This window comes from Hippopotamus amphibius, chromosome 9 (assembly GCF_030028045.1).
Source record: "Hippopotamus amphibius kiboko isolate mHipAmp2 chromosome 9, mHipAmp2.hap2, whole genome shotgun sequence".
Lineage (NCBI taxonomy): Eukaryota > Metazoa > Chordata > Mammalia > Artiodactyla > Hippopotamidae > Hippopotamus > Hippopotamus amphibius.
The window spans coordinates 30,833,900-30,845,942 of NC_080194.1; the positions used below are offsets into that span (position 1 = coordinate 30,833,900).

General features: G+C 38.5%; 1 pseudogene; it reads left to right on the top strand.

Annotated features, from left to right (window-relative positions):
• The first annotated feature begins 807 nt into the window (after positions 1–807).
• Positions 808–12,043, top strand: LOC130860751 (eIF-2-alpha kinase activator GCN1-like; annotated as a pseudogene).

A 12,043-nucleotide genomic window follows, 5' to 3' on the forward strand; every position in this document is an offset into this window, starting at 1 on the left:
AGCTTGATATTTCTGCTCAAAACTAAGTTTAAAACAAAGTTCCTCAAGTCAAATTTTATCAAGTTGCCCATATTTAATTAAGCCTTGGATTCCCATGGGAGCATGGGGGTGGGGGGTGGGGAACATACCATTTATTGAATATATATTGTGTTCTAAGCACTATATATACATCATACATTTTATTCAGTCCACAAACTGCTCATTATAATAAGTACCATTATCTCTACTTTACAGATGAGAAAAAAATGAAATTCAGAGAAGTTTAGTAACCTACTGCCTAAGATCACCCAATGGATAGGCGGCAGAAATAAAATCAAACTCTGACCTGTTAGGTTCTTAATACTATTTTTCCCTTGCATCATTGCAGATGATGACTAGGTAACAGTTACATACTGCTTATAAAAATTTGTTTGCCCTTATGTTCATACTATTGTTAAATACTTAAAGAAGTCCAGTTCACAAATAATTGTGTCTTTCTTTCCCTTAGAAATGACTTTCTTGTATGACCCCACTATGCCATTTTTTACATATTCAAAGTGTAAGTGGCATATTTAACTCAATTTCTCTAACACTGTCACATCTTTGGTTGACCATCCAACCACAAAGTTTTCTATCTGGCTGCCTTCCAAGGTAACTCAAATAGGTTTAGGGCTGCTGTCTGATTCCTTGAACTGTAAGCCTGTGAGGCTAAGGATGGAGTATATTTTACATGCTGTCAAAGATCCTAAGGGCAAATAGTGAGTAATAAAGTCATATCTAAGGTTGAAATAGAGTAGTGTATAGAAAATGGGTCTTACATAGTCAGGAATGCCAGAAGCAGGTATCAGGAGCCTAGGGGCAGCGGACACACAGGTTTCTGAGACATTAAAGCATTTTGTAGGGAAGGTGACAACAGCTAGTGTGAAGGAACAGAGGAAAATTCTCAGTGAGCTGGGGAAATGTGTTGCTGGAAAAGACCTGCTGGAGGGAGCAGTGAAAAGCCTCTGCAAATTATTCTGCTTGACTCTGCATCGATACAGAGATGCAGCCTCGCGCAGGGTCCTGTAGGCAGCCATCTAGAAGTTGGCTGAGGCCCATCCGGAAGCCACTGCTAAGAACCTGCTGCACTCTCTGCAGTCTTCAGGCATTGGCTCCAAGCAGGTGTCCCCAGTAAGAGCAGTGGCTCAGCTGCCTTGCTGGCCCTGTAATGGACCTACCTGCTGGTGTGCATTGTCTTTCCCTTAAGAGCCAAGCATCAATGCGACATCTGGAACAAACTGGTGGAGGTGCAGTGCCTGCTCCTGCTGGAGGTACTGGGTGGCTCCCACAAGCATGCTGTGGATGGATGGTGCTGTGAAGAAGCTCACCCAGCTGTGGAAAGAGAACCCCGGGGCTGGTGGAACAGTACTTCTCAACCATTCTCAGCCTAGAACCCACCCAGGCATTCTGGGGCTGCTGGTGCAGTTCTGCACGAGCCACAAGGAGATAGACATGGTCAATCAGCACAAGAGTGCCCTTCTGGATTTTTATATGAAGAACATCCTGATGAGCAAAGTAAAGCCTCAGAAGTATCTGTTGGATAACTGTGCCCCTCTGCTCCAATACATGTCCCACTCAGTGTTTAAGGATCTCATACTGCCAACCATAGAGTAGTGCTTACTGAGGAGTCCAGAGAATGTTATTGAAATTATGTCCAGTCTGTTGGCATCAGTGACTCTCGACCTCAGCCAGTATGCCCTGGACATCATGAAAGGACTGGCTGGTCAGCTGAAGTCCAACAGCCCCTGCCTGATGGATGAAGCCATGCTGCTGCTATGGGACCTGGCCCACCAGTGCAGTGACTCTTCGGCAATGGAAGCCCTGACCAGGCACCCATTTGCTGAATACAAATTGGAAAAGAATAAGTAAAACTGTCACTGTTTGCAGATGACATGATACTATACACAGACAGTCCTAAAGATGCCACCAGAAAACTACTAGAGCTAATCATTGAATTTGGTAAAGTTGCAGGATACAAAATTAATGCACAGAAATCTCTTGCATTCCTATACTCTAACAATGAAAGAGCAGAAAGAGAAATTAAGGAAACAATCCCATTCACCATTGCAGCAAAAAGAATAAAATACCTAGGAATAAACCTACCTAAGGAAGCAAAAGACCTGTACTCAGAAAACTATAAAACACTAATGAAGAAATCAAAGATGACACAAACAAATGAAGAGATATACCATGTTCTTGGATTAGAAGAATCAATATTGTGAAAATGACTATACTACCCAAAGCAATCTACAGATTCAGTATGATCCCTATCAAATTACCAAGGGAATTTTCACACAATTAGAACAAAAAATTTTACAGTTTGTATGGAAACACAAAAGACCCTGAGTAGCCATAACAATCTTGAGAAAGAAAAGTGGAGCTGGAGGAATCAGGTGCCCTGACTTCAGACTATACTACAAAGCTACAGTAATTAAGACAGTATGGTACTGGCACAAAAACAGAAATATAGATCAATGATATAGAAAACCCAGAGATAAACCCAAGTACCTTTGGTCATCTAATCTATGACCAAGGAGGCAAGAATATACAATGGAGAAAAGATAGCCTCTTCAATAAGTGGTGCTGGGAAAACTGGACAGCTACATGTAAAAGAATGAAATTAGAACACTCCCTAGCACCATACAAAAAAATAAACTCAAAATGGATTAAAGACCTAAATGTAAGACCGGACACTATAAAACTCTTAGAGGAAAAAATAAGGAAAACACTCTTTGACATAAATTGCAGCAATATTTTTTTGAATCTATCTCTTAGAGTAATGGAAACAAAAGCAAAAACAAACAAATTGGACCTAGTTAAACTTAAAAGCTTTTGCACAGCAAAGGAAACTGTAAACAAGATGAAAAGACAACTCTCAGAATGGGAGAAATATTTGCAAAGGAAGCAACTGACAAAGGATTAATCTCCAAAATATGTAAACAGCTCATGCAGCTCAATATAAAAAAAAAAACAAAAACGCAATCAAAAAATGGATGGAAGACCTAAACAGACATTTCTCCAGAGAAGACATACAGATGGTCAAGAGGCACATGAAAAGCTGCTCAACATCACTAATTATTAGAGAAATGCAAATGAAAACTACAATGAGGTATCACCTCATACCAGTCAAAATGGCTATCATCAAAAAGTCTACAAAAAAATAAATACTAGATAGGGTGTGGAGAAAAGGGAACACTCTTGCATTGTTGGTGGGAATGTAAATTGATAGAGCCACTATGGAGAACAGTATGGAGATTCCTTAAAAAACTAAAAATATAGCTACCATATGACCCAGCAATCCCACTACTGGGCATATACAAGAAAACCATAATTCAAAAAGACACATGTACCCCAGTGTTCACTGCAGCACTATTTACAATAGCCAGGACATGGAAGCAACCTAAATGTCCACCAACAGATGAATGGATAAAGAAGATGCGGTACATATACATACAATGAAATATTACACAGCCATATAAAGGAATGAAATTGGGTCATTTGTAGAGATGTGGATGGACCTAGAGTCTGTCATACAGGGTGAAGTGATTCAGAAAGAAAAAACGAATGCCGTATGCTAATGCATATATATGGAATCTAGAAAAATGGTACAGAGAACCTATTTGCAGGGCAGGAATAGAGAGGCAGATGTAGAAAACGGACATGTGAACAGAGCAGGGGAGGGGGAGTGGGATTTTGGGAGATTAGGTTTGGTATATACACATTACCATGTGTAAAATTAATAGCTAGTGGGAACTTGCCATATAGCACCGTGAGCTCAGCTTGGTGCTCTGTGATGACCTAGATGGGTGGGAATTAGGGGGAAGAGAGGTCCAAGTGGAAGGGGATATATGTATACATATAGCTGATTCACTTCCTTGTACAGCAGAAACTAGCACAATATTGTAAAGCAACTATACTCCAATTAAAAATAAATACATAAATTTTAAAGAAGAAACGGAGACAGTAAGACGTAGCGGTAGTTCCCAAACTTGTATGTGCTTAAAGAGATTCTGATCTGTAGGTCTGGGGTAGAAGCAAGGTATTTACGTCATTAATACAGGCCAGAAGTGATTCTAATTTGAGAATCCCTAGAAAATGCATCTTTGAAAACAGAAGGTATCTAGTGATAAATTCCCCATAAAGGAGAAGGAGCAGGGAACATCTGTGATTGGGATTTGATCTTCTCTGCTCCCAGCCCAGCTTGCGTACATGGGGCTGATCCATATAAATAGGCAAAGTTTCAGAGAGCAGATTGAGGGAATGGAATATTTTGTTTACAACAAAGACTTCAGAGGGCAGAGTGGATTGGGGAGGTTGCAGAGGAATACGATACTGCTTCAGATCACTAGCTAGAGAATGCTCAGAGTCATATAATTTCGTACGTCCCATCTTTCAAAAAGTGCTTCTTGACCACACTTCCCCTTGCAAAAGCTGCTTTATTTCTCAATTCCACTTTACTGTAAAACTCCTCAAAAGAGTTGTCTATTATCTCTATTTTATTTCATATCCTCATATTCCCTCTTAAATTCATTCCAGTCAGGTTTTAGCTCTACAACTTTGGCAAAGTTATCAATCTTTGTGTTTCCAGAACCAAAGATTATTTTTCATTTTCATCTTATTAACCTTCAGTAGTGTTGACACAGCAGCAGTGTTTGTTGATCATTTCCTCTTTCTTGAAATATTTCTTCACTTGGACTTAAGGGCATCATATCTCTGATTTTCCTTCTACCTCATAGACCATTCACTCACAGGCTCCATTGTTGATTTCTCCTCCTCAACATTTATTGCAGTCTACCAAGTCTGAATGCTCAGCCCTCTTCTTTGTCTACCTTCCCTCCCTAGGTTATCTCATCCAGTATCATCACTTTAAGTGGCATCTATATGCTGACGACTCTCCAAAATTCTTATCTGTTTTCACTTGGAAGGTATAAAAGTTTGCATGTCCAACACTCTTTCTTCCTCCAAACCTGCTCCTCATATAGTTTTGCTTACTTTAATAAGTGGCAACTCCATTCTATCCATTGCTTAGACTGAAAAATCATCCTGGATTCCTCTTTTTTAACACCTCATCCAATCCCTCCGGAAATCCTATTTCTTCTACCTTTAAAATATAACTTGAATCTAACCATTTATCACCACCACTTATGCTACCCTGTTTCAAGCTACCATAGCTCTCATCTGGATTAGTTAATAGCCTCTTTACTTATCTTCCTCTGTTTCTATCCCCACCTTCCCACATAGTCTGTTGTTAAGACAGCAGCCATAATGATCCTTTTAAGACATAATTCAGATCCTGTTACACAACCCTCCCACCCCAATCCAACCCCTGCATTTCCAGTCAGTGAGAGGTTACATTTTTAGAACTTGGCATTGGGTATAATTGGATAGTCCTTTGCCTAAATTTTTTTATTGAAGCATAATTGATTTAAAATATTAGATTCAGGTGAAACACATAGTGATTCAGTATTTGTACAGATTAAATAGACTTTATAAATTTAAAGTTAAAAAATATTGCCTATATTCTTGTGCTGTACAATATATCTTTGTAGCATACTTATTTTATACATAGTAGTTTGTACCTCTTAATCCCCTATCCCTCTCTTGCCCCTTACCACTTCCCTCTCCCCACTGATAACCATAGTTTGTTTTCTTTATCTGTAAGTCTATTTCTGTTTTATGTTCATTTGCTTCTTTTATTTTTTAGATTTCACATATGTGATAACATCCGGTATTTGTCTTTCTCCATCTGACTTATTTCACTAAGCATAATAACCTCCAGGTCCATTCATGTTTTTGCAAATGGCAAAATTTCATTCATTTTTTTCTTTTTCTATTTCTTTTTTTTTTTTAAGGCTCTTTATTGGAATATAATTGCTTTACACTCTTGTACCAGTTTTTGAGATACACCAAAGTCAGTCAGCTGTATTTATACACATATCCCCATATCCCTTCCCTCCCTCGACTCCCTCCCACCCTCCCCGTCCCAGCCCTCTAAGGCATCACCCATCATCTAGTTGATCTCCCTTTGTTATACAGCAACTTCCCACTGGCTACCTATTTTACAGTTGGTAGTATATATATGTCTATGCTACTCTCTTACTTCATCCCAGCTTCCCCTTCGCCCCCTAACCCCCTAACCTCGTGTCCTGCCGTCCATTCTCTGCATCTGCATCCTTATTCTTGTCTTGTCACTGGATTCATCCGTACCATTTTTTTTTTTTTTTAGATTCCGTACATATGAGTTAGCATACAATATTTGTTTTTCTCTTTCTGGCTTACTTCACTCTGTATGACAGACTCTAGGTCTATCCACCTCATTACATATAGCTCCATTTCATTCCCTTTTATGGCTGAGTAATATTCCATTGTATATATATGCCACATCTTCTTTATCCATTCATTTGTTGATGGGCATTTAGGTTGCTTCCATGTCCTGGCTATTGTAAATAGTGCTGCAATAAACATTGCGGTACATGTTTCTTTTTGGATTATGGTTTTCTCTGGGTATATGCCCAGTCGTGGGATTACTGATCATATGGTAGTTCTATTTGTAGTTTTTTAAGGAACCTCCAAACTATTTTCCATAGTGGCTGTACCAACTTACATTCCCACCAACAGTGCGGGAGAGTTCCCTTTTCTCCACGCCCTCTCCAACATTTGTTGTTTCTAGATTTTTTGATGGTGGCCATTCTGACTGGTGTGAGGTGATACCTCATTGTGGCTTTGACTTGCATTTCTCTGATGATTAGTGATGTTGAACATCTTTTCATGTGTTTGTTGGCCATCTGTATGTCTTCTTTGGAGAAATGTCTATTTAGGTCTTCCACCCATTTGTGGATTGGGTTATTTGTTTTTTTGGTATTAAGCTGCATGAGCTGCTTATATATTTTGGAGATTAATCCTTCGTCCGTTGCTTCATTTGCAAGTATTTTTTCCCATTCTGAGGGTTGCCTTCTTGTCTTGTTTAGAGTTTCTTTCACTGTGCAAAAGCTCATTAGGTCCCATTTGTTTATTCTTGATTTTATTTCCATTATTCTAGGAGGTGGATCAAAAAGGATCTTGCTTTGATGGATGTCGTAGAGTGTTCTGCCTATGTTTTCCTCTAGGAGTTTTATACTGTCTGGCCTTACATGTAGGTCTTTAATCCATTTTGAGCTTCTTTTTGTGTATGGTGTTAGGAAGCGTTCTAATTTCATTCTTTTACACGCAGCTGTCCAGTTTTCCCAGCACCACTTATTGAAGAGGCTGTCTTTTTTCCATTGTATATTCTTGCCTCCTTTGTCAAAGATAAGGTGCCCATATGTGCTTGGACTTACCTCTGAGTTCTCTATTCTATTCCATTGACCTTCCTTTCTATTTTTGTGCCAGTACCATGCTGTCTTGATCACTGTGGCCTTGTAATATAGTTTGAAGTCAGGAAGCCTGATTCCACCAACTCCATCTTTCCTTCTCAAGATTGCTTTGGCTATTCGGGGTCTTTTGCGTTTCCATACAAATCGTAAGATATCTTGCTCTAGTTCTGTGAAAAATGCCTTTGGTAATTTGATAGGGATTACGTTGAATCTTTAAATTGCTTTGGGTAGTACAGTCATTTTCACAATGTTGATTCTTCCAATCCAAGAACATGTTATGTCCCTCCATCTGTTTGTGTCGTCTTTGATTTCTTTCATGAGTGTCTTATAGTTTTCTGCATACAGGTCTTTTACCTCCTTAGGCAGGTTTATTCCTAGGTATTTTATTCTTTTTGTTGCAATGGTGAATGGGAGAGTTTCCTTAATTTCTCTTTCTGCTCGTTCGTTGTTTATGTATAGGAATGCAAGAGATTTCTGTGCATTAATTTTGTATCCTGCTACTTTACTAAATTCATCGATTAGTGCCAGCAGTTTTCTGGTAGTGTCTTTAGGGTTTTCTATGTATAATATCATGTCATCTGCAAAGAGTGACAATTTTACTTCTTCTTTTCCAATTCGGATTCCTTTTATTTCTTTTTCTTCTCTGATTGCTGTGGCTAAAACTCCCAAAACTATGTTGAATAATAATGGTGAGAGTGGATACCCTTGTCTTGTTCCTGTTCTTAGAGGGAATTCTTTCAGTTTTTCACCATTTAGAATGATGCTGGCTTTTGGTTTCTCATATATGGCTTTAATTATATTGAGGTAATTTCCTTCTATGCCCATTTTCTGGAGAGCTTTTATCATAAATGGATGTTGAATTTTGTCAAAAGCTTTTTCTGCATCTCTTGAGATGATCATATGGTTTTTATCCTTCAATTTGTTGATATGATGTATCATGTTGATTGATTTGTGTATAATGAAGAATCCTTGCATCCCAGGGATAAACCCCACTTGATCGTGGTGTATGATTTTTTTAATGTGCTGTTGGATTCTGTTAGCTAGTATTTTGTTGAGGATTTTTGCATGTAAATTCATCAGTGATATTGGTCTGTAATTTTCTTTTTTTGTGACATCTTTGCCTGGTTTTGGTATCAGGGTGATGGTGGCCTCGTAGAATGAGTTTGGGAGTGTTCCTCCTTCTGCTATATTTTGGAAGAGTTTGAGAAGGATAGGTGTTAGCTCTTCTCGAAATGTTTGATAGAATTCACCTGTGAATCCATCTGGCCCTGGGCTTTTGTTTGTTGGGAGATTTTTAATCACAGCCTCAATTTCCATGCTTGTGATTGGTCTGTTCATATTTTCTATTTCTTCCTGGTTCAGTCTTGGAAGATTGTATTTTTCTAAGAATTTATCCATTTCTTCCAGGGTATCCAATTTATTGGCATATAGTTGCTTGTAGTAGTCTCTCATGATCTTTTGTACTTCTGCGGTGTCAGTTGTTACTTCTCCTTTTTCATTTCTAATTCTGTTGATTTGCGTCTTCTCCCTTTTTTTCCTGTTGAGTCTGGCTAATGGTTTATCAATTTTATTTATCTTCTCAAAGAACCAGCTTTTAGTTTCGTTAATTTTTGCTATTGTTTCCTTCCTTTCTTTTTCATTTATTTCTGCTCTGATCTTTATGATTTCTTTCCTTCTGCTCACTTTGGGGTTTCTTTGTTCTTCTTTCTCTAATTGTTTGAGGTGTAAGGTTAGGTTGTTTATTCAATATTTTTCTTGTTTCTTAAGGTAGGACTGTATTGCTATCAAATTCCCTCTTAGAACTGCTTTTGCTGCATCCCATAGGTTTTGGGTTGTTGTGTTTTCATTGTCATTTGTTTCTAGATATTTTTTGATTTCCTCTTTGATTTCTTTAATGATTTCTTTGTTGTTTAATAGTGCATTGTTTAGCCTCCATGTGTTTGTCTTTTTTGCAGTTTTTTTCCTGTAATTGATATCTAGTCTCATGGCGTTGTGGTCTGAGAAGATGCTTGATATGATTTCAATTTTCTTGATTTTACCGAGGCTTGATTTGTGAACCAAGATGTGATCTAACCTGGAAAATGTTCTGTGTGCACTTGAGAAGAAAGTGTATTCTGTAGTTTCTGGATGGAATGTCCTATAAATACCAATTAAGTTGAGATGGCCTAATGTGTCATTTAAAGCTTGTGTGTCCTTATTTATTTTCTGTTTGGATGATCTATCCATTGATGTAAGTGGGGTGTTAAAGTCTCCTACTATTATTGTGTTACTGTCAATGTCCCCTTTTATGGCTATTAGCATTTGCCTTATGTATTGAGGTGCTCCTATGTTGGGTGCATGGATATTTACAATTGTTATATGTTCTTCTTGGATGGATCCCTTGATCATTATGTAGTGACCTTCCTTGTCTCTTGTAATAGTCTTTAGTTTAAAGTCTAATGTGTCTGATATGAGTATTGCTACTCCAGCTTTCTTTTGACTTCCATTTGCATGGAATATATTTTTCCATCCCTTTACTTTCAATCTATATGTATCCCTTGGTCTGAAGTGGGTTTCTTGTAGGCAGCATATAGAAGGGTCTTGTTTTTGTATCCATTCAGCCAGTCTGTGTCTTTTAGTTGGAGCATTTAATCCATTTACATTTAAGGTGATTATTGACGTGTGTTTCAGTTACCATTTTCTTAATTGTTTTGGGTTTGTTTTTGTAGGTGTTTTTCTTGTCTTGTGTTTCCTACTTAGAAAAGTTCCTTTAGCACTTGTTGTAAGGCTGGTTTGGTGGTGCTGAATTCTCTTAACTTTGCTTGTCTGTAAAGCTTTTGATTTCTCTGTCGAATCTGAATGAGATTCTTGCTGGGTAGAGTATTCTTGGCTGTAGGTTTTTCTCTTTCAGGACTTTCAGTATATCCTGCCATTCCCTTCTGGCCTGCAGAGTTTCTGCAGAAAGGTCAGCTGTTATCCTTCTGGGTTTTCCCTTATATGTTATTTGTTGCTTTTCTCTTGCTGCTTTTAATATTTTTTCTTTGTGTTTTATTTTTGTTAGTTTGATTAATATGTGCCTTGGTGTGTTTCTCCTTGGGTTTATTCTGTATGGGACTCTCTGTGCTTCTTGGACTTGGTTAATTATTTCCTTCCCCATGTTGGGGAATTTTTCCACTATAACCTCTTCAAATATTTTCTCAGACCCTTTCTTTTTTTCTTCTTCTTCTGGGATGCCTATGATTCAAATGTTGGTGCACTTAATATTATCACCAAGGTCTCTGAGACTGTCTTCCATTCTTTTTATTCTTTTTTCTTTTTTGTGTTCTGTGGCAGTTATTTCCCCCATTCTATCTTCCAACTCACTTATTCATTCTTCTGCCTCAGTTATTCTGCTGTTTATACCATCTAGAGTATTTTTAAATTCAGTTATTTTGTTGTCCATTGCTGTTTGTTTGTTCTTTAGTTCTTCTGAATCCTTATTAACTGTTTCGTGTATTTTCTGTATTTTGTTATTGAGATTTTGTATCATTTTTACTATCATTACTCTGAATTCTTTTTCAGGCATTTTTCCTATTTCCTCTTCATTTATTTGGTCTTGTAGGTTTTTTCCTTACTCCTTTGCTTGCATGGTGTTTCTTTGTTTCTCAAGGTAGTCCAAACTTCAGAGGTTGCGTGTCCTCACAATGAAGGGGTTTAAAGAAGACTGTCCAAGCCCCAGACTAATGGCAGATTGTTGAGTCAAACAAATACTAAGTTAAGGAAACACATACATGTATAAGACACACAAATAATGAATCCAATAGAACAAAAGGCACTCGAAAGACCTGACATAAGAACCCCAGTATGCTATCAGACCTTCAAAGAGAAAACCAACAGAAATTCAAAACCAAAACAGAACAAAACAGAAACAAAAGCAAAAACAAACCAACAAACAAATAACACCACACACACACAAACACAAATCCAGGGAGATATTGAAAGCTAGGATCAAATATAATAAAGAACTAGAGTACCACCAGACAGACTGAAGATTCTCAGAATGAAATCAGACAATTATACTTAGAACTAAGATAAAGACAAAAACCTAATAATAGATACCAAAGCAGTGTGTCATCTGGAGAATAAAGCAAGGAGACAGAGCAGACCAATAATATTGCTTATAAGTATATTAAGATAAAATAAACTAAAAAGGGATAGAAGACAGGGCAACAGAAGAGTGTAGTGTGACTGGAAATATGAAAATAAAAAGAAAGAAACAGTCGGGTGTGGCGGTACCTGTTGCAGAGGGACGCTGGTGACTCAGGTGTAAACAGAATGTCTCAGAGTCGGGCCACTCTGTGGGGCTTTTGGCTCTTGGCTGCAGGCACTCTAAGCCAGCCCTGCCCGGGGGCTTTTGTTATCCCTGAGTGCCTTAGCTTGGCCCACCGGAGTCCTTCCTCTGTCCATCCCAGGTGCTGAGAGAGAGGCTACACCCGTGGCTCCTCCCCCCTGCTTCTGAGTCAGCAGTATCCAGCTGCCACTATGGTCTCGCAGTCCTCTGCGATAGGCACTCCTCACTGTGGACTTCTTCCCTCCTGTCCCCTCAGTCCATCTCCCCACCACCAACAATGTTTCTCACCCTGAACAAACTCTCTGGTTCCCACACTCCCATTCCCAGATCCCCTGTTCAGCTGCGAATCGATGTCCCAGTCTAG